Below are 24603 nucleotides of genomic sequence, written 5' to 3'. Positions count from 1 at the left end.
ATAAGGTCTCGCTTTTGATTTTAAATGGGAACGGAGTGTTTCCATTACTTTAAATTTATTAAAGAGCCGTGTGATTTTTCCTTGCTCAAAAAAAAAATGTATGCTTTCTTCACAGCCATTCATGGTATTGGTGTACCACAATATAGTTTGAGTTATATTTTCTGATTTTGAAGCCAAGCATTAACATATAAACATGTTAACAGGCATGCATTTGTGACTGAAATACTCTGTAAATTAAAGTCGGCAAAAGAGCCGCGCGTATTCACATCGAATTGATTGATTCAAAGACATTCCAGAGGTATAATGGGCATAATTTCTCCCACTCTGTGTCATAAGTGCATGCAACATGCCTCAGAGTGACAGGAACAATGGCCTCTTTCACTGCGTTCCCCAGGCTGGAGATGGGGAGGTGCATCATGGGAACCAGACAGGCAGACAGGCTCGTACAGTGCGTGTGGATACTTCAGAGAGCCTCAAACAAACCCGGGCAACAAGCAATGGCACTTTAACTTACAGGCGTCTGCCATATGTGAATTATGTGCTTCAATTCCTCCAGAACAGTTGCTTTTTGCACAACAGACATCACTGAAAAAAAAAAAAAAAAATTTTGATTTGAGTAAATGAGGGCAGGCAGTTCATGAACGCCTCAACACAAAACACTGCAAAAAAAATATCCATCTTAACAACTGCTGACATTTAAATAAGCGAAGAAAATGTGCAAATGGGACGGGATCATTTCACTTGTTTCCAATGCAAATAAACCGGTTTCAAGAATGGATTGCTTTTTTTTTTTTTTTTACATTTTTACATTTTTACATAGCGTGAGAGTGATCTGCCTTATTTCAAGAACTTGTTTCAAGAAATTTCTCAAAACAGCTGAGACTACATTGGGAAAAAAGTGAAATGACCTCATCCCGTTTGCACATTTTTTTTTACACTTATTTTAGGGAAAACAATGATTTTAAGGCTCAATACTCAAGACTCGGTGACTTGTTGCAAGGCCAGCGGAGTGAAGGAAACAGCCTTTACTCTGAGCTGGTCTTAAGGCGTGGCACACAGATGCCAGCGCTCCACGTGGTCCAGGCTAAGCACTCTTAGCACCCGTACTCCTACTATGATGGTTTTAACTCCAGTGTTAACCTTAAGCCACAAACCTCGACTATGAGACTAACAGCACCAGGACAGAGGACGCCATTGTGCTGCTAATAGTGTGCTAATAAACGGGGGGGGGATATGAGTCTTGACTTTACATGTATATATACATACATACGCAACGCATGTGAGAGCCGTCATAAAGAGATTTGGGAGCTGCATGTCCCATTAGAGAGTCATAATTTTGCAAAATATACATTCAACAGGATATTATGTCTGGATTTAAACATTATTTGAAGGGAGTAGTTGGAAAAAACCCAACTTTTTTTTCCCCTAAAAGTAAGAGTTGTTAACAGCTTCGGCCCTTAGTAAAGATTTACACTTCCAGCATGGGATGGAAGAGAAAGAAACGGTTGTATTAATTATTATTATTGAGTATTAAGGCCACTACAGCCGCTGTTCTAGCACCTGCAGAGGAAGTCAGAGAAGGAAGCTTTGTTTCCTACGCAACAGCTTGTTATAAATGGAAATGCACACTTTGTCGAGAGGTTATTAGTTTCGAACAGTGTGGCTTTTTCTTGTTGTTGTTTGAAAACATTGTACGAACGACATTAACATTTTTCCAGAGTGTGAAATCATCACCGTTAATAAAGGATCTTTGTTGCTAGACTGAGATTTTTCCTTTCAGCTTTACGAGAATAAAGAATCCATATATATCCATATATTTCCAGCAAAATGAAAAATGTGTCTATGGTGTTGTGTGATAATATCTTGACTACACAATAATACACGTGGATTAAAAGAATCCGACAATTGCATCATTTGAATTTGTGAAGTGTGTGTGTGTGTCACAAAAGTTTGCTTTCGTTTCACACACTGTACCCACAGGAAGAAACACAAATAAAAACAGCCTCCCCGGCAACATACGTGATATTTAGAAAAAATCTAAACAAATGACAGAAAAACCGAAGGTGAAGAGGGTCCAGTACTTACAGACTTGTCCTTCATCTTCTGACTGTGATGAGTGATCATTAATCCTCGAGCAGCGGTGACTCTCTGACAGAGCTACTGTACATCACTGCCAGTAATAAAGATGCTAGGTCAGACAGATGATTGACAGGTTGGTGGTGCGTTGTGAGGGCTTCCCTGGTGCGCTGCAAGACCCTCCTAAATCCAGGGTTAATCACCTATTATTACAGTAAAGCTAAATACATAATAATAATAATAAACCTTATTTATATAGCACCTTATCTCAGTCGGATATTTCCCATTTCAAGATTTAAAATGCTTATTTTTTAACTAGATGTGAAGATTTTTGTGGGTGTTTATGATGATATAATATGTTATATAGTCCCTATCACTCTATAACTGAAAATTATTCCTCACAACACAAATATTACAATATATGAAATACGACTACATTAAATGTGTCCACCCACTGCAAAAAATGTCCGTCTTAACAAGTGATTTAGTCTGAGATTCAGGCTTAAAATCTTATTTTTACTAAAACAATTGAAAGATTCTGCCAAAGGAGTGAGATCATTTCACTTGTTTCCAATGCAGCTTCACTTGTTTCAGGAATTTTCTAGAAACAAATGTCGATATCCTTAAAGAATAAGGCAGATCACTGCACTACTATCAAGAAACTGACACTTGATTGAAGAAAATTGTTAAAGCAAGATGATTTGCATTGGAAACAAGTGAATTATCTCACCCAGTTGGCAGATTTGTTTTTCATTTGTTTCAAGAAAAATGTGATTTTAAGGCTCAATGCAACATTAAATAACTTGCTAAGATAGACATGTTTGTAGGGTAGTCATATATGCATAGGGACAATAATATCTTCCATACTTTTCCAGACTTACTGTATGATTCGCAAACTTTTCAAGACCTAAAAATGATCGAATTCATTTTTCATGCTTTTCCAGAACCCTGTTTATCACTGGCAACACAAGTCTCTCCTAATTTGCAGCCATAGGAACACATTTTCCATACATTTTTATGATTCCCAAAGTCAAGAGCTGAAAATTATCAAATTGATTTTTCAATTTCTTCTTTTCCAGACTTTCCCACCTGTAGGAACCTGGCAACACAACTTTCTCCTCTTAATTTACAGCCATTCACTTAACCAAACATATCACTTTCATATCAATTCACCTTACAGTTATTATCTGTTTCATCTCAGATATAGACTAATGACTAACGAAGGATTCTCACCATATAACAAAAGCAATTCAAATCCATGACTTGTCTAAGATGATTTAGTCCTGAGTGTTCTGTTAAACCATCATTCATCTCTGACAGCAAACAACATTTCTCTATTAAACACAAGTTGAATCCCAAGCCGCTAGCTTCCTTTGTGCGCTTGTGGTAAAGAGAAGACATTTACTCTCCGAGATAAAAATCAGCTGTGAAATCTCCTCCGTATTCTGCCATCGGTGTCTACTGATAATAATCAAACCGCTCAACCCAAAAATGCGCATACAGCTGCAAATGTGACGTAGTTTTCTCGGGCTCGGATATCATTATGTTGATAGGAATCCGTTGATGAATCACATTTTGGAAAAGCTACAGCGCAAAGAAAGACAGATTACATTGTAGAATTGAAATGATGTTTCCGGTATCGGCTCGAAAATGCAACTGAGGAAGATAACTGAATAGCTGCGATCCCGGGCTTTGAGGGAGATGCTGTTAAAGCGTGGCGTAAATGTTCCTTTTGTACTGTATATCATCCTGAAGGAATATACATTATGGTGTTCAAACAGACTATGAACTATGAAAATCACGCAGACTGAGCAGCACTTGCGAAGCATGATGAGAGCCAATTTGCTTCCTTCCCTCCAGACACAATCCCTGAGTGAGATGAAAGGCATGCAGCTACTGTAATCCATCTAAATGGCCAGCCACTGCGGCCTTTCATGCAGGCGTTACTATTGATCTGTACTCTCTCTCTCTCTCTCTCAATCTGTCTTTATGTCTTTGTTTCTTAATCTTTTTTTCTCTCTGTCACTCTTTCCTTCTCTCTCTCTCTCTCTCTCTCTCTCTCTCTCTCTCTCTCTCTCTCTCTCTCTCTTATAGGAAAGCTTCCCCAACTGGACTTTACTGTTATATAAAACATGTAAAACATTTTCCCCCAGAGACCTAAAAGTCACGCTCTTGTTCATCTGTGTTGTCTTTATTTGGCAAAAATGAAGAAATGTGAGTTTTGGCATTTCGTACCTTTTAAAGACCCCATATTATTCAGTTTTATTATTCAGTTTGCATGATTCTGTTGTCAAATTTAATAATAATAAGAATAAGAATAATGTTTAGTTTAGTTGAAAAAGGTATTTATTGAATGAATTTGACTAATTTGATCTAATACTGGATCCTGATTGGCCGACAATACCAGCTCCTCTAATTTAAATTAGGTAAACCTGCCTTACTGGAGGGAGTTTAGCAATTATTTAGTGAGGACCAATCAGGACCAAGTCTAGCTGTGATGCGTTGACTGGAGTTCGTCTGTAACTGCTTGAAAAAAAGGATGGATTTTTGAAAATGAAATAACTTTAAATTTAACCACTCAAACAAAAAGGCAATGACATTAAACATATTTGATGAAAAGTTGAATTCTTATAATAGGGCGCCTTTAAAATCAAACATGAAACCTTGAGGGGAAACACCATGTTGTAAAAGTCCCAGCCAGGTAGCAGGTCTCCTGCTGACGCCGGTGCTGTTTTGACATGCTTGGCTGACGGAGATCTTGTGACTCAGGCTGCAGTATCAACAGTAGACTGTCCACAACTCTGCCTTGTTGACCTTTCACCATCTGTCCTTAATGACACCGGGACGGCATGTGACCGCCGCAGGTACATGACACGGGTCTGCCTCCCCACTCCAGCCAGGTGGGAGGTCAGCACCTTACTGAAGACCGCTGCTGAGACCGACTGAGCGAGACCCAACTGAACTGAACTGAACCGTCAACTGGACACTTGACCCAGAGAGGAGAGGAGGGTACGATCACAGCTACGGTTTGTTTTCTTTGGTCCAAACCACAGATGAAAAGTTTCTCAAAACAAATCTGACTCCAGTCCCTGTAACTTTAACTAAGCAAGATGGCTTTTTTTTTCCTTTTCTATAGAACACATGAAGAAATAGCTGAATATGAGCATCAGTCCAGACTGCGGTTTGCCCTTGCTTCGTTTTGTTAAGCTAGGCTTTCCAAGCTGGCTATCAGATGTCAACATCCCTCTGCTTATACCCATAAAACCTTGCGTTTTGGGGTCGTTTCCTGTCTGTTGGTTCGGATTGCGTTCTCACTCTGCGGTTCGCTTGGAAGAGGACCAAGACTCGCATTTTCAGGTGGGTCATTTGGTACCGCCCGAGTTCCAATGACATTGTTCTGACCTGCCCAGACGAAAGGAGTAAACACAGAGTTTGATTAAACCGCTCCAAACACGCTTGTTGTGAACGCACCCTAAAGAGGACTTCTGAGCACTGGGTTTTTATGGGCTCATTCAGTTTAAATTACAGGATGAAGTCAGTACAAAACCTGGCTGACAAGTATCCACGTTAGCATTACTCCCCACAGGAAGAGCTGTATTTCAGTGTCAAACGTGGATCTAACCGCACACATACACATTCATGTTTTCCGTTCCACCGCTGTGTGTGTGTGCAACAAATGGAAAACCCATGGCTGTAAAACCTCACGCTTTCATATTTTATCCTTTCAGTTTCACAGCTTTTTCATGCCGTGGCATTAATCTTCCTTTCCTCACTCCTTTTCTGTACCGTGCTAAAATAAATAAATAAATAAATAAAAAAAAGACATAAAGAAAAGTAAGGAGGCATAATGGGCCGCCGCGACGCCACACACAGGATCTCTCCACCAATGGCAGCCTGCTGTGAGATGGCGAGAAGCCACCGCCAGCAAATCCTGCTGATCTGGTTGTAAGCTCACTGGTTTACAGTACATCACGGGTGCTCGGTGCAGGAAGTGGGCACATTACGCCCCTGCGCTTCCACCGCCACCCACCCCCCGCCCCCTCCCCCTCCCAACCACCTGTGCTGGTCTCACAGGATGCCGCCCACCCCCACCCCCGCCCCCCCCCCCCCCCCCTCTTCCCCAACACAAAACTCCTTTACAGCTGCACTTCGCCAAACCGCACACATGAACATGCCTTGTTCTTTTACACTCCGCTGCTTTCGACGGTGACAATAATACGTGAATGAATATATTATTTGGGCGCTTACTGGAAATTGCCTCGCAAAATTCGTGACGCAATTAAAAGAGGGGAATTGTGCAGTTCGCTGCGTAATCACCGAGTTCATAATCATGTACTTGAACCGAAAGCGTTTCTCATGGTCAACTCTGATTACATGAGCTCAGAAAACAAACAAAAAAAGCTAAATGGCTGTGTAAAGTAGATAATTAATGATCAATAGTTATTCCCAGACACTCTGTTTACTGTGACCCTCCGGAGAGGCGCTCGTTATTTTGTCATTTCTATTTATACACCGTTCATCAGCCGCAGATGTCAGGGCTCCATGTTAACACGCCTCACGTACACAATGGGAGCGTTTTGTTTTAGTCGAGCGTCTCTGATGTGCAACGCAGTGCAAATGCATGCGTCCAGGAGGGGTTGTGGCCGCGTTACCTCAGAGTTCACGGCTCTGTCCCGCCGCGAGGGTCGTCCCGGCTCCGTCACTCCCTCCCTCCCTCCCTCCCTCCCTCTAAAACAATGATCTCACTCCCCCGTACCAGGAATGCGCTGATTGTTTTAAATACCTTCCACCCTCATATGCTTGACTGACCGCTGCTCCTTTTTCTTTTTCCCCCATCGGCTGGGAAGGAAAGCCAGGAGAGAGAGAGAGAGAGAGAGAGAGAGAGAGAGAGAGAGAGAGAGAGAGAGAGAGAGGGAAAAACAAAACGACCTTGGCAGGAAACGTCAAGCCCACTAGCAAGATGGGAACTCGCTTCATTCAGACCTTACAACTTAATGTTTTAAATTACAAAGCCCTTGTAATTCAATCAGACTCATCGGAAAAAACACACGGAGGGGGGAAAAAAAATCCACATTTCTGTTAGAGAATTATTCTTGGCAGTGGGGGGGGGGGGGTGAGGAATCTGATGATGGCATGATGCTGAAGGTGCAAAAAAAAAAAAAAGAAGAAAGAAAGTGCAAAGAAAATACCTGTACTCTTAATCTGTGTTCCTGGAAGAACAGAGATTGTAAAGATATTAACAGTGCACCTGTTGAACTTGAGATCCCAGGACAGGATATCAAATTAAAACACAGATTCCCTTCACCTGACAGCAGTGTATCACTTCAATAATATGAATAATCTATGGACCCCAAGCTGACAAATGGCCTGTTCCATATGTAATTTGATATCCTTTTCACCCCAGTAGAGTCTTTTCCACCCAGCCTTTATTGCTCCTGCTGACTGAGCAGGTTATGAACAGACAGTGAGCAGCACACTGACATGCAGGATTAGGTCTGTCTGGGTTATTGGTACAAAACAGAAACCATAAACACTCAAAGACTTCTCTGTTCTATAAAGTTTGCCAGGCCGGCAGCCTATAAACAGCACCGTACGCTGGTGACTCTCACATTCAGACTGCGGAGTGAGCTTTATATTAATAACTCGGCGAGAAGGGGAAAACACAGTTATGACAACAGCAACACTAGCTTTTCACTCTTAGCGTTTCATTGTGCGCTGCAGTGTCAGTGAGCAGAACAAAAGAGAGTCTCATATAAGGATATGACCTCAGACTACAGAGGAAGACAACACAACAGCCTCCTGCCTTCGCTGCATGCACAGTGGAGTTTAGTTAAAACATTTCTCTGAGGAGCAGAGCTGCTCTGGAGGCAGAAATCATCTCATTGGTTGAGATTAACCTCAATGGGCGGAGCCAAAGAATCAGTTTAGAGTAAAGAGTTAAGTAACGTTAGACTGAAATCCAGTGAAAAAAGCAAGAGGTAAGAATGGAGGAAGCTAATATTAAGCGTATACTTAGCTAATACTAAGCCAAGTGCTCTTGCTCCGAACTGAAAATATGCAATTTAGTCATATTAAGTTATCTAGGTTAGCTAGTTAGCCTAGCTGACCTTCCAAGTTCAAACTAGCCATACTAGCCTTTAGCTATCTAGGTAAGCTAACTTGACCTTCCAACATCGTGAATGCCATGGTCATGAATGAATGAAAAAGAATTACTTTATAATATTATAATATTTTATTTATATTTTGACCAAAGCTCCTTCTTTGACATTCAAGTTTGCTAATTAGCTAACTTGCACTCTTGCAAAACTGCCTCTTTGGCTCCGCCCACTGAGGATTTAACTCAACCAATAGGGTGACTCCTGTCTCCAGAGCAGCTCTTCCTCTGAGAAATGTTCACATAACTAAAACTGCAATCTGGTCTTTGCATACTACTCCGCCTTCTAATGTGACAGAAAACAGAAGACTGGAAGAATTGTAGATCACAAAGTATAAACCAAAAGGCTAAGACTTAAAACAGACACTGTAAGCATAAGGACTGGTAATACAACAATAGTAAGAGAGCACAGACAGGAATGCAGCTTAAATTCAGAGTTGAAGGTGGACGGTCCGAAGGAGTTGCGCAACAGCGGACAGTCGGTGGTCAGCGGGGGCTTTTGACTCAACTCCACATGTGACTCAGCAGCTGCAGAGGCAAAACTGCTGACAGACAAGAGGATGACTCTAAATTTAAACTGTAGTAGACAGACTCCTACTATGTGCTTCGGTGTTCCCTGGGAGGACACACAGAGGAGCTGCAAACACAAACACACACACACACACACACACACACACACAGTAGGCCTAACCCTAGAGACATATTCTGTTTACTCCGCCTCATTTTCACAGCCAAACAGGTCTAATTTGATATGGCATGCATATCATTGCTATGGTGAGAGAGGTGTGGGGGGGGGGGGGGGAGCTCTAGGGACCACACAGACAAGGCTTGCAACACAACTGTTTTACCATGAATAACCTATGCAACCCTTACGAAATCCAACATGAATTTATGGAGTCAGCAGCAGCCAGTTGACTGATGCAGTGATAACGGCTGCCTGACGTCTGAGAACGCTGCTGCTACTCAGTCCAATATCTAGACGACAAGGCTGCTAAAACACTTCATGTGGTACTTTGGCCGCCATTTTCCCAGTGGGTTCAGTAGGGAGAAAAAAAAAAAAAATTGCAACACACACGTCACTCACGTCCTCTCTGACACTCGGGAGAAAAAGACCACACACAAGGCTTTGGAATTTAAAAAACAAAATGCAAAGGCTTCGTAGAAGAACCGGTTTATATTTGGAGGCGTGTGCTTTCACGTGATACCGCTTGTATGTACAGCATGCTGTAAAACAAGCATAACGCATGCTAAAGTTTCATAGCTATTACTATCAAGCTACGTGCCTCTCTGCCCATGTCTGTCATCCAACTGAAAGCAGAAAAAGGTTCTCTGTTCATTGTGCTGAGGGTCATCCTGTCACTAAGTATAACGTGACAAAACAGCCGATTAGACGTATGAATTGCCGGTATTCCACGCGGAGCGGCCAAAAAACACACACAAACGCACACACAAAAACCCAGCGAATTGGCTCTTTGATAAGAACAAACTCCTGAGTGTCTTGAAAGCGGCCCTTGGAGTGGAGAGCATTTCGAGCCGTTCGCCTCTCCCTGCAGAGTGCTCCTAGACTGGATTCTTTTGAGAGAGAGGAGCTAAACCGTGTCAAAATAGCAGCTGTGCCGGCTTTAACCGTGTGCACCTCCAGTTCCTGCTTCACAGAGAGAATATAAGGGAACTGAATGTAACGGCGCCTCCACAGCGCAGTGCCCACTCCGGCTGAACGGCCACAAGACAAGGAAAACAACAGCGAAGTGCATCAGTTGGAACTGTTCCGCAGGTTTGAGCGGACCTCGGCAATGCTTCGCCGTCCCTTGCCAGCAGTAGTAGTGGTGGTACAGCACTAATCCAATAAAAACAGGTCATTATAACGCGCTAAATGTTCTCTGTTCATTCACTGAACGCCACTTTACACAAGGCTCATTCTTCCAAACTGCCTCAATAACTACTAAATCCCCCCCTTCTCCCCCTTCCCCCCATCCACTGTTGTTTTAATTCCAAACCTATTAGGACCAGATGCGAGTAATTTAATTTGCTTCATATGTTTTGCACGGTTAAAAACTAATAGATGACCACAGGATGGGTTACTAATGAGTATTAACTCGCCGAGTTTTAACTCTCCGGGCCGTCCCAGAGTTCACAAGGTGATGCCCCTCTCGAGGCGTAGGGGAGGCTCAGGAGATCATCAAATGGCTCTGACGCAACTACTGGGTTGATTTACGAGTCTTGATAATCTCTTACAGGCAACATAAAAAATCAAACCAAAACAGAACAATCAGAAATCTGCCTGTGGTGCTTTATGTTTGATAGCTTCTTGGCAGTCTCGCCGCTCAGCAGCAAACACACTGAGAGGCATTGCTCTTTCACGGACGACTTTTGCAACCGCAGACGGAGCCGGGTCTGGCACAATAATGCAATCTGACTTCACGTGGTGAGTGATAACGCCAGCGCGCATCACTGCCGTGAACGGCGGGAGAAGAATGAACAGCCATGACAGAGAAGAAGAGAGAGAGAGAGAGAGAGAGAGAGAGAGAGAGAGAGAGAGGGGGATCGCGACAGAGAGAAGAAAACAAAAGCCCTTGGTCTAAACTGCAGGATCTTAGATTTCTCCCAGCAGTGCTGTTCCATCTACGCCTCACACTGGCAGCAGCCCAGTCAAACATGCCTTTGTGCTGACGTGGGAGAGCTATGGGAACATGTTTTTTTTCTAGCCAAGGCACTGACTTGAGATGTTGAGCTGTGCTGGTGGGGGTTACTCAAACGTCCTCAGTGATGCAAACGATCCTTTAATGGTGCAGAAAAAAAATTTGACTCGAGAGAAGTGGCACACCATTGGTTAGATCGCAGCCTTTCTTTCATTACTTCATAAAACACTCATTTATCTTCTAACCGACAGCTCTGTTATGTGCGGTACAAATCAAAAATATCGCAATTTTAGCGCCTTAAGGGATTGCTATGATTGTCTTCGGGAGATATTCAACTACGATCACAGCAAGCGGTGGTGATAATTCTCTCACATCCTATTCCTCAAACAAGAGGATTGGCAACTGCGATTTCATGAATCATTAACCCATAAGTGCTCGGTTACTTTTGAGACAACAAGCTCCTTCTGTGATCATCATTTTAATTATGTTGATAGGCACTCGGCTAACTTCGGCAACATAAAACACGACGACTACGGGCTCGACACGCCGGCTGCAGCAGTGCAATGGAAACACGGCGGAGCGTCGGAGGTTAGCTGCTGTATAGTTCAGAATGGAAAGCCTGCAGGGGGGACAAGCAGTGTCACATGAAGGGATCCTGTTGCCGTGTGGGATTTCAGCTGTGGCTGCATGGGAACCCTCAGGGACTCATTATGCGCGGGTCCCCAAAACAGCTTGGGTCAAACTGAGAAATCTTCCCAAGCCAAGCACAACATGGAGGAGATGTAGGCCTCCAAACCTAATAAAAATAATGGTTTTGTTTTTCTATTTTAAACTCCAAGATGACATTCTAAAGTCACAAGGAAACAGCATTTCGATGGTGTCTTGCTTCCATATTTTGATGTATTTCTGGGTGAAACAGGATGTTGGGGCGGGTCGTAACGTGGGGAGGGACGGCTCAAAAGTTCAAAAATGTTTTGTGCATAATATTGAGCTGTCACAAATCTCAGATTCTTCAAAATAAATAAATGCCAGCCACCAAGACCCAACCACGGTGTGTTAGGAAAATGAAACTTCTCAGAGGTGAACACAAAGAAACACCGTGTCACCACTCATGTCACTTGAAAGTTACAAAGTTAGAGGTTTTATATGATGGGAAGGGCGAGGGGTGAGGTGGGAGGGGGGGTGGGGGGGTGGGGGCGGGGGGGGGGGGGCGTTTACTGGCACAAGATGAAGTCACCACTAAAGATACACCAATTACCAGGAAGTAAAACTAATGGGAGGCAAAAACTGAGGGGAAAGAGCGCTGCATTGAGGCCTTAGTGTAGAATGGACAGGTGCTCTCTGCATGTTGGTAACAGCTGAGTCAGAACAGGCCGATGCATGCAATTAAATATACATTAAGATCCAGTCAAAACCAGCAGTTCCCAGCAGCAAACTAAACGTCCAAGGCTCTCTGTCTCATTGCAGATATTAAAATGCCTTTATTTCACATGACAAGAATAAATGAAAAACATTGCACAAACATGTCATGGCCTATCTAGTTTTCCTGGGATCTATACTGGTTTTGACTGGATCTTAATGTATATTTACAAATACCTACTATACATTGTTTTTTAAAACTGATGGGATTTAGATATAAAAATATGAGAAAATTTGAATGTAGTATTTTTTTGGGCATTTATTGTTAAGTAGTGTGTTATGACATGGGGAATTAGATAAGGTGAAAATTTCATGTCATTTCATTCTTATTACATGAATTAAACTGATGGTCAAAGACAATAATGAATAGTGATGCATACACGTTTCATGCATAACCTCATTTGATGTTTCAGATGACACGTTATGCAATATCATATATGCAGGAAGTATACAATTTGTATGACAGATTGAATGAGCCGTTTCATCTGGAAGTGGCATTTAAGCCTGGTTGAGTCGCTGTGGCTTTACAGTTTTGGACCCCCCCTCACAATAAGCAGGGGATTGCCATGGGAAGAGAGGCGGCAGCGCGCTACTGTACAGAACAAAAGGCTCCGTGCGTAAAACTGCGCATGAGTGCTGCGCTGCCGCTATGCACGTGTTGTGAAACCAGGCTGATGTCAGTGTTAAGGCTTGCAGCAGAAAGAAAAGGTGTTTTTGTTTCGGATACCTTCAAAATAACACTGAATAGGATTTACTATGGCGCAAAGCACATTCTGTCCTCATCCTTTACTTGAATACATCTGCAACATCGATGCGTGAATTTCAGCAATTCCCTTATCATTCCCTTTCAATCATTCAGGAATATTACTTTTAAAAAACGTGCAGAAATGTGAGTTATCGTGAGAGAACATGAGATATTAAGAGAGGAGGGTGGTGGTGTGGAGATGCGGTGCGATCCCCGGTGCCATCGCGTTGCATCAGCACTAGACAAAGGGCTGTGATGCCGTGGATGTCACCGCTCCACAAAATGCTGTATCACTGCATTAATGGCAGCATCACTCGGATCGACGCTTTATGATTGCAGGCATTTCATCACCGAGTCAAACACGTGGCGGACAAACAACTGACGGGTTGCCAAAATAAAAAAAACAAATTAATAAATAAATACATGCGCTTCTATCCAAGAAATAACGCAAAGCAGGATAAATGCAGGATGAGTTCATCGCTCGGACACATGCTTCTTATTCCACGAGACTGAGCAAAGCACAACGTGGACGCCTTTCTACACGCTACACACTGGAGGAAGAGTACAGCTGTTTCAACCAAATCTTTCCCACTGTTGTACATTCACACAAACCTGGTCAAAAACGGCGCATTAGTGAATAATAGTAAAATAAATCGATCAGTATAGGCTACTATCAGGGGTGTAGAGCAGGGTAAACACACATAAACCCACTTAAAGTCAGTTCAGTTAACCTGATAGCAAATTGATGTAAATGTAATGATGTAAATTGATATTATACATCATAGTAGGTGGTTTCAAATCGGTGTAAATTAAAAGAGGATAGAGGTTTTAACAAATATTGATGAAAGATTCTTATTTTTATCCCTTCAAATGTAATTGATTTTTGTTTATATCGGGGCTGTGACACCTCATGATGATCATCGACTTGCACCCACCTTTTATTTGCCACTACATCACTGACTCCTCCATAATAAGACTGACAGGGACTGACTAAGCCACTGCTGCAGCATCCATTCACATGACAATGCAGGACCGTGCGTAAAGGCGCAGCTGTTTGTTTCGCTGCGAGCAGATACAGTCAACACTCTATTGATTATAAATCAGCAATATTGGTATTTATAGAGGGGGTAGTGATCGAACTTGCTCGTTCCGATGTAATATGAGGGGTTAACGACGAAAAAAAAAATGCGTTTTGGTTCTTTAACGGCACCGTCGAGCGGTAGAGATGATTCCATTGGCTGTCGCACCAAATAAGGCTCGTCCTTACACAGCAAATATTTTGCTGATTTTATGTGGATTAATGAAGTTGCAATATGCAAAGTCTAATTTACAGGTCGACGAAAAGCAGAATCGAAATGCTGGTTGTAATGCACGTAGAATGTGATATTTTACAACAATGAATGTAGAATAGAATGGAATGGAATAGTACAATAGAATGGAAGATAACAATAATAATAATAATAATACAGTGTTAGTTGATTATTTATAATACTCTGTATCCTATATTGCATGCTAAGCCTAATTATGAAGCTCTTTAGATCCAAATCCATTTCCTCAAAGTGCATGCAGTGGATGGGGGGTCTTTCCGTCCAGAAAAGCCTCTTTAACCGGTCAAATGACGCTGCAAGTGACAGCTTCTTTTATCTGAGCATTTTTCCTCCCAGAAGAAAGCAGCGGCATGCCTGACCCTCCTCGGGGATCACACCGCTTCTACTTTAGCAAAAAAAAAAAAAAAAAAAAAAAAAAGGCAGAGAAAAGGGAGCGCACGGAGCTTAGTCTTTACACTGAGTCAAAGCATAACAGGATGTGGTAGCGTTGTGTTTCACTCCTAAACCCGAGTTCACACCCCAAAGCATTACAGCCTTCAATATTCACACACCGCCAAGCTTTCAAGATTTATGCATGCGGTTTGTGTTAAGTGAGTTTTTTTTCCATATCTGTGGAGTCCTGGCCACCGCTGCACCACTTATGCAAGTTTGCAACTCCACTCGGTTATGAGAGCAACAATGGGCAGGGATTTGACAAACACGAAATAAAAAAAAATAGAATAAATCAAATCAACACATCAAGTCACTCGACGGAGACAGAGAGAGAAAACACGCCAGGCAACATGCATGCAGGCTCACCTTTTACTTTCTATTCCGCTCGTATTCCAGCCCTTTTGTCCGTTTCCCAAATAAGTTCTTTCACATGATGACTCGCTTTGTCGTTTCCTCAAAGCCTCCCGGCTGCAGATGGGAGATGACTTTTTTTTTCTTTTTCCGTCACTGCAACTCGGTTATCTCTCACTAAAAAAAAAATACACACAACGGTCTGTGATTACGGTCTGTTGTTGTCAGTGTGTGTATGCGTGTGTGTGTGTGCGTGTGATGATCCAGCGCGGCGTGCCGCTCCGTCTCCGCTGTTTGTTACACTCGACTGGAACGCCTACTAGTCGCTACATTGTTGACATTCGGCCGCTGACGTCACTCTATCCCCTCATTCACAACATCGTTTACGCGGTGCGGCTTTGCGTTGGCGCCCTCGGGCAGCGCGCGCGTACTCACCAAAACGTGCGCAGCGGAGCTTGGAGAATCGCACTACTTGCTCGCTCATATCCCTCCCTTTTTTTTTTTTTTTTTTTTTTGCTCGCTGTACGGCGGCCTAACCCCGCTGCCGCTGCACATAGCGGTGTTATGACTGTGGAGGATGACACAAGGCATTTCCAGGAGCCAGGATAGAGCCGTGCGAAGCAAATCTGTCCATCTTAAGAAGCCATTGAGTCAGGTGTCCAGTCTCCAAGATCTTTAAATCATGTTTGCGTTAAAAAACGTGAAAAACTCGGCTCGGATATTTTTTTTTACCAGTTTCCACTGCAGTTTGAGAAATCTCTTGAAACAAGTTATCTTGAAATAAGGCGGGCCACTAGAAGTCACAAATAATGTAACGTTAAGTTGATTTGCATTTTGCAACAGAAATTCTCACCCCACTGGCACTGGGGTCACTTCTTATTAAGACTCAGTACCATGCTAAAGGACTTGTTAAGAAGGATATAGAGGGCCTACCAATAATGCAAAACTTTTATATCTTTGACATGTCTTTAGATATACTCAAAGAATTAACCTTCTGACAATGAGAACCTTGATAAAGTTTCATTAATGAAAAAAGTATAGAGTAATTCTTCAGTTGGCCTACAATAAATTTAGGAAGGATACAATATAAATATCAGATCAAAACTTTATGTCCCTGTAAGAATGAGAAATTATTGTGATAGCATATGACAAAAGTCACAATAAACTCAGTACTAAGTACCACAGATAGACTAGGCCCCTATATTACATATTAATATGTATTATAAACCTAAACCTGCAGTATGGAGGCTCAGACTTTAGGCCTAAGCTGCCTAGCCTACCTGATGAGACATACAGCGGCTGAAGGATCAAAGTTAAAGGGTTATTTTTTAACTGTCAACTTCCATGAGTCAAACCAAACCAAAGCAAACAAATCAAAATGCAAATGCGTGATGCTGCGGAGCGGAGTGAGGCGGTGGAGGAAGAGGTAGAGCTGGAGGAGGGAGAGCCGTGTGAGGGAGGCGGCTTTTTGTTCTGGATCAGCTCACATCACATTTGGACAAGGGAACCCTCATTGGAGACGTTTTAATTTCTAATGTAAAACTCTCCCCCCTCAGGGAGTTTGCATGTAATTATGAATTATCATACTACAGCAGACGGCCTCTTCTTCATACCAGCATTCACTCCTCACTGGATCTTCCATGAGTGGCATTCAAAGAGCGGCTCCCTCTGCTGCTGCATGTATTAACCGGTGATTTGAGATGGTGCTGTTGCTGACATCAAAACACAGTCACCAACAGGCATTTGTTTATGCAATAAGAAAGCATCAAAGTGAGCTAGATTTGAGCAGCCAAGGAGAGAGAGAGAGAGAGAGAGAGAGAGAGAGAGAGAGAGAGTTGTGCATTATGCAAAGAGGATGATGATGACATGAGAGCTATTTTATGATGATGAACACTGCAACATTTGAAATCTGCCCCATGAAATGTAAAAAATGAAAAAGAAACCTACATCCTTATCTGTAAATATGAATATAATGGGAAAACTATATTCAACACACAATATTTCCTGATATCTAAATATGCACCGGTGATTAAAAATCAACCTTATGTAAACCCTAAATGTAAAATCTTTCCAGCTGCACAGTGCCACAAAGAAGGAAACCCATTATCTGCCAAGAACTATTCCTGAAGAAACATGAAACGGTTTCATTACCATTGTATAGCACAGCGCGCATATAGAGTATCCTCATGGAAAGAAGGTATTGATTTTAAACATGCTGCTTCTTGACAGGCTTTGTAAACATGTTTTATAGGAGACAGTGATACCAGTGCTTTAATCCAAATGGTACTTTTTATGTGCAAAGTCAGCTTACTTCTAAGAACTGGCAGATGACAGGCGCAGATTTCTTCCAGCTCTGACTTCAGTGCAGCCTGCTCATAACTTAAAATTAATATGCATTACTCATAATTTAAAAGTCAAATGTGACAGCAAAAAAAAAAAAAAAAAATCTGAGGTCCCTTGAAATAAGGAGCTAAATGCCAAATGAAAAAGTAAAGCAGTAAAAGGAGAAATGCAATCCGTCAAGGGGTGATTTTTGGGGTCCAGAGACACAGTTTGACAATCCACGGCTAATCCTCCAGATTAGTGGAGGTATTCATATTCATATTCATCCACGCAGAAACCTTCGGGACATCTGAGGCTTTTTAATACCAAACCTAAGTAGCGGGGCTCCAAAGCTGGGCCGGGGGCCTTCGGCAGGAGCGCATGCCCGCATCTGAAAGGCCCGGGAGACGAGCCTGGCTCCTTTGTCTCAGCGCCGCACTTTACGCCGTCGACGTCTTGCTCATGCTCCGAACGCACTAAACGCATGAGGAGAATTTAATTACAGAGTGTAGAGCACGCACACGCACACACACACGCACGCTCACACGCATAGACACACAGCAGTGCAGTGGCATTCCTGGACTCGATGACCTCTCCCTGAGGCCTTTTTGAAAAAGGCGGCTGGCTGAGAGGCTGGGTGGCGGGGAGGGGGAGGGGGAGGGGGAGGAGGGGCCGGGGGCGGGGGGGGGGGGGGCGAAGGAGTCTACGGTGGGATGGCATGGCCTCGCCTTCCCGCCCACACTGCGGACAAACACTGCGTTTTATGTCAGGAAGTCTAATTAGGGTTAATAAAACCAGCATGTGAAATGTCTGCGATGCCTCCATGACAGAAAGAGGAAGCGGCGCGAGGCTCGGTCTGAGTAAACACACCGCACAGGGAAGAGCCTGTGAAACTCTGACCTCTCAGCTTGAGGACAAGGCAATAGCGTGGATTGCGTAACAGATGTGGAATGTTATTGTGTGTTTTTGTTGGTTGATAGCCACGGGAGAAAAAAAAAAAAAGGCACTCTGTCATGCATCCATTACCGACGAGCAGCAGTCAGTCTACACCGATACATGTGGATTTACTGTATCATTAAATCTGCTGACATATTCTCCTCTTTGATGGAAACCCCATGGCATCAAGCAACTGACAAGAGCCAGATCGCTGAACACTGACGCTGGTGTTTAGGTGAGATTAGATGAAACATGATCTCTGTAACATCATCTTCAAATTCATTTGCACACAAACACACACACACACACACACACACACACTATGTTGAGGGTGGAAATCTTGCTCTAGTTTTAGTCATTTCTGTCTTTTTCATGGCCCTGTGTGCAGAGAGCAAGTCTCATGAGCATAGGGCCCATTTGCAACCCAATGTATATCTTCAAAAATGTATGAAAAGCTGAAAATAAGGTTGTTTTTCTTTATTTGTGACTATTTGGGGGGGTTTAATGAGTGTTTTCATCCAATAACAGTGATATAGCTCACAGTTTATATCCAGAGCAGCTCAGTATGCCCGGATGAGCAAAAACAGACACATGTATAATCTTGCATCTGCTCAAATAGATGACTCACACCAAAAGTGTTCAAAGCAAATCCAAAAGCAAAAGCCCTGCGCAAAACGAGAGGCACGTCGGTCAAAGAGTCACCGCCGCGAGAGCGAGGATGACTCATTTCCAAGTGATTCATCGGGTTTGCGGTGGCTGAGATAGGACTCCGAGCCAAAAAAACTTCCACGAATTTGCTGGCTAAGGAGAGCGGCAAGCCCAGGCAGAGGCACAAAGACGTAAATGCAGCTCCGTTGTCAGCCAGCAGCCGGCGTGGGACCCGAAGCCAAATGCCTTTGATTACATCAATTACTGCAGCTCGACGGTGCCTCGGGGACCGATCTAACCGCCATTCATAACAATGCCTGCCACAGACGAACCTATCCGGCTCGGGTTACCTTCGGGACAGGTCGTCATTCCTTCCCTTGGAAAAGATGCAAACAGACACATTGTCATACATAAAAGAAAACACACACACACACACACACACACACACACACACACACACAGGCTGAGCAGTTTCAAACCCACACGTGCCATTTCCCAACCAAAATACACAAATACACATACGCTCACGCAGTCAGACGGTCAGGTATACACCAAACAGACAGGAAATAGTTTCGCTGACACCCAGAAGTGTAGTGTTGCAGAGCAGCACAGGTGCAGAAACCCACCTTCTTGTGTTTGCTCTCTAAAGAACTACTGTTTGGCTGGGTGACTGGAAGTAACTTCAGGTCAATCCCTGCCTCCGGCTTAGCACAAGACTTGTCTGGCAGATTTAGCTATTCTACCTCTCTCTCTCTCTCTCTCTCTCTCTCTCTCTCTCTCTCCCCATACCTCCGAGATTGAAAGATAAACGCCGGAACATCCACAGATGACAAGTTGTTATTGTATGTTTGTCATGTGTGTGTGTGTGTGTGTTGGGGGGGGCGGTGAGCCAGGGAGTTGCAGAGTTCAAACCGACGGCAAGCCAAATTTCTTGCCACATAAACACAAGCCTGAATCACCCACACAGTTTTCCACAAGCAAAGGCTTCGGGAAACCAGAACTACAACAGCCGGATGACAAGAGGGCTTTGTTTACTGGCCGGTTTGGCTACCGGGCTGCAGGTTTGGCAACTGATATTGTAAACTTGAGCCCGGACCTTAGGATGGAATCTGAGCAAATAATAGCTATAGGTGTGGATTATAGCACTAGGGGTTCAACTGATATGGGGTTTTGAAGGCCAGTACCGATACTGATATTTTTAGACGGAAGTCTCCGAAAGCTGATATTTTGTGCTGATATTCAATATCTTCAAATTTGATCATTTTCCTGCCAAAAAAATTACAAGTAATCAGTATTTCCTCCTAGAATGTTACTCTTATCAGGGTGGAAAAGCCTCTGAAACAGCATTTAGAGCATCATGGGACACTAAAACTCTCCACTGAAACCCAGACTAATGACATTCTTTTAGTGTTAGTAGCTCCTTAAGGCAGGGTGACCCACCACACCTATTCAGTGGTAGGTGAAACTGACTAACTGCCTTTTAAATGAAGAATCAATTTACAAAAAGCATAACTGAACAAATAAATGAAAAAAAATAAATGTGCAAAGAAAATAAAATGAAATGAATCCTTAAAGCACTCTGGGATATATTTAAGCCTTTAAATGAATAATTCATTTGCAAAAAAACTTAACTGAACACAATTAAATGAATATATTTAATAAAGTCCAAGTCTTGAGGAGTGCAGTTTGTAAATTTAGACCTGTGTCTTCATCACAGTAAACAGAAGCTTTGGCTTACAGTCTGCCAACAGTATAGGCTGTTTACATGGGAAGTGGACCTGGATCTAACTAAGCTGCTTGTCCTGAGTCTAAACAGGTGAAATCCTTTAAGACGGCCCCATCAGTGGGTGACGGCTCCCTGTCACCGGTCTGGCTCTAGCGATGAGTGGAGTAAACAAACATGAGTGAATGGGGTGTGAGAGATGAGTCATCACTTCTGGGCTGGATCTGCCCCTCTCTCTCTCTCTCTCTCTCTCTCTCTCTCTCTCTCTCTCTGTGTGTGCCTCAGTCTGCTGAACATCCGCTCCCCTGAAGGCCCTCGTCACCACAGGCATACTTCAGCAATTACCTTTCGCCCACACGCTGTCAGTCACATGGGCCGGTAATAACAGGCTGTCGCACTGTCCCACTCAAAACTCACTCGCCAGCACTCTCCAGCTCACCCTCTCTCTCTCTCTCTCTCTCTCTCTCTCGCTCTCGCTCTGTCTCACACACACACACACACTCACAAGTACAGCGTGTACACAAATAGGCCCACTGTGCACATCATGAATCTGATTACTAGGGGAACTTAGACTGATGTATCGATATATTGCGGTCTTGTGTATTTAGTAAATATCAGATATTGGCCAAGGAATATCATCCACTGCCGGTATGATGGAAATTTTATTTTTTCTTTGCACATTTTATTTTTTCATTTATTTTTTATCAGTTATGTTTTTGTACATTGCTTCTTCATTTAAAAGGCAGTAAGTGAGTTTCACCTACTATTGAGTTTTAGTGTCCCATGATGGTCTAAATGCTGTTTCAGAGGCTTTTCCACCCTGATAAGAGTAAAATTCTGTGATGAAACAGTGAATATTTATAATTTTTTGGTATGAAAATGGTCAAATTTAAAGATGGTGAATATCCAAATATCCAAATATCGTCTATCTGTGACTTCAGTTTGTCCGTATCAGCCTTCAAAAACCCATTTCAGTTGAACCTTAGTTGTGACATAATCCACATTTATAGCTAATTGTTATAGTTATTATTATTTGTATTATTATGATCACATTCCATCCTAAATTTCAAACTGTTACGTAAGTTTCAAACTCAGATTTACACTTGCCAAACCTGCAGCCTGGTAGCCAAACCGGCCGGTAAACAAAGCCCTCTTGACATTCGGCTGTTGGAGTTCTGGTTCCCCGAAGCCTTTGCTTGTGGAAAACTGCGAGGGTGATTCAGGCTTGTGTTTATGTGGCAAGAAATTGGCTTGCCATCAGTTTGAACTCTGTAACTCCCCGGCTCACCGCCCCCACATTCACCTACTGCTGAATAGATGCTGTGGATCACTCTGCCTTAAAGAGCTGTTAACCCTGAAAGGATTTCATTAGTACTGGTTTCATATGCAGAGTTTTAGAGTCACATGATGCTCTAAATGCTGTTTCAGACGCTTTTTCACCCTGACAAGAATAAAATACCACGGAGACACATTGAATACTTGTCATTTTTGGGGCATAAAAATGGTCAGATTTTAAGATATTGAATATTAGTGCAAAATATTGGTTATTGGGAGCTCCAGTAGCCTACAAAAGCCTACCAACCCCACTGTTTACCACTTGAACCTCGATTTCTATGACAGCTTCTGAGGGAAAATGTAGGTACAAAGAGGTGTTAAGGAACTTGTCGATATTGTGTAAATTTTGTTTTCTTTTACAGCCCTGCTCTCATCACCCTCCCACTCCCTCTCTCCTGAACCTGATGGCATCTGGGCAGAAGATGCTCGATTTACCGTAATGCAAAGCGGGAGATGCCTCACCTCTGACTCACGCCGCGCTTTACAACATAGCGCAGCGGCATGCTGTTCTGATGGGGTCACTCAGCTGTTTGCCATTCAAATACATCAGAAGCAGATATAAATATAAGCCATTTTTCCGGGAATTCTGCTCCTATTCATACTGCTGGTATGTGACAAACACTTAGGAGAGCTGGTTTTACGAGTCGGTGCCTCTCTCTCGGTGGGCGGTCGCCACTTGTCACTCTCCACAGTGTGGAGTGGAAATTGAATCGTTGAATCGTACCTGGCCTCTTGCGGCAGAGAGCTTTGACCTTTTTTTCGCCGGCGTCACTGTCAACTGGTGAGAGCATGAAAATAACCATGACTCATAGAATTAACTGATCATAAGCGCTGGATTGATATGCCAAGTCAATAAAAATGAAAACATTCGGAGGGAAAAAATTACATTTGTCAGACCGGTTGCTACCAAAAGGAGCAGCTGCCTCATTAGCACCCGTCTGAACAGGCCCACGCTGGAATTATGAATGGGGAGTAACGGAGTTGAGTGCTACTCCAAAAAACAAATTAATTCATGATCCCAATTAGCATCCTTATGGTCTTACTGTAGCTAAAATGCAATGTGTAATTACATAATGCATGAAGTGGGTATAGAGTAAACAAAGAATTTCATGCTGGAACGTGAGGCTTTTTCCTCCTAACATCTTTGACTCTGTAGAGGAGAACTCATCAAGTTCTTAAATAATAGCCTGCAGCCACTTTGAAGGCCGACCAGGGATTCATGCAGATTAATGGAATCCTAACTGGCACAGTGCAATTTATAGACCAACATGCAAGATATTATGACCCAAATTCTGTCCATTATTAAAAACTGCAACATCTCTCTACCATTGCTAGCCTATTTATGTCATCCAGTTGCCATGGCTACCATGCCATAGATAAAATCTAAAGCACACGTTTCAAGTGCAGCATCAACTTTCCCTTGCAAAGGAGAGAAGAGGGATGACACTATTGCCTTACAGTCGTTAATGTACTTCAGCACGGGCAGTCATCTCCTCCTATTAGCAGTGACAACAGATGCAGCAGCTACAAAGGGGGATATTACTGTGCAACATCTCAATATTTGCATGAAGATTAAAAAGGAAAAACATCACATATTCACATTTTTCTGATCATCTAGAAAGGGAATAAAGCACAGGGAATCTACGAATCTACCATGGCAACGACTTTCGGCCGAGGAGATATTTTTACAGAAGCCGCCGTGCTAAAGGGTTGCAGGTTTGATCCTCCGGTGCTGCTGAAGCGCCTTTGAGCAAACACACTTAACCTCCGGATACACGTGCACCAGCCTGCTCTACACACACCTACTGCAAACTAGAAAAACGTTAGACGCTGCGATACAGGCTGATCCTTGCAAAATGGCACTGTGGTTGCATCTGTCCATGTGAAAATAAAACCTGACACACACCATCAAACCACCACACACACACACATATAAGGTCACCAAGGCCAAGACGACAGTAGTCTTCCTTCCTCGGTCACACACACACACACACACACACACCATCACCCTCTGTTTCCTCCCCGCTACAGTAGGCCAAACCCTAAATGAGAATGTCCTTCTGAGAACAAAAGAGCGCAGGACAGAGCTGGCAACAATACGCTGTGCTCCTTATTTCCACCGGTGCTCACCAGTTCAGCGAGGGCAAGCCGGAGCACACACACACAATACCTGGCTGGAGAAGGAAGATGACATCATTTCTCCACAATGAAATGACTCATTGTTCCCATTTAGCTGTCAACTTCAAACACACAGACCAACCAGATAACGTCTATTGTGGGGGCTAAAAAAACAAAACAAAGACTGAGTCCTTTGTCAGCAGAACGGTCATATCATTTCAACGTGAAATGTAAACCATAAGATGGGGCTGTTCTACTGCTAAAAAGAGAAGCGGATCGCTGTCTGAGCCCTCAGTATCAAAGGCAGCGCTGACCAGACTGGGTTTGTGTAACTGAATCTATTTCTGCATTAGATAAATCAGCAGTTCGATTCAAAA

The 24603-nt window shown here is 43.1% G+C and overlaps 1 protein-coding gene across 1 annotated transcript in view; it reads right to left on the bottom strand.

The window, feature by feature from the left end:
- Positions 1-15360, bottom strand: part of bach2b (BACH transcriptional regulator 2b) — a 79483-nt gene extending 64123 nt beyond the window's left edge. The window contains exon 1 of the mRNA XM_071899251.2: positions 15160-15360. The gene's annotated coding sequence lies outside the window, so the exon portion shown is untranslated. The remainder of the gene's footprint in view (positions 1-15159) is intronic.
- Positions 15361-24603: the final 9243 nt, after the last annotated feature.

The sequence above is a fragment of the Centroberyx gerrardi genome, chromosome 18 (assembly GCF_048128805.1).
Source record: "Centroberyx gerrardi isolate f3 chromosome 18, fCenGer3.hap1.cur.20231027, whole genome shotgun sequence".
NCBI lineage: Eukaryota > Metazoa > Chordata > Actinopteri > Beryciformes > Berycidae > Centroberyx > Centroberyx gerrardi.
Note: the sequence above shows the minus strand (reverse complement) of the source record. Positions and strands in the feature narration are given on the sequence as shown.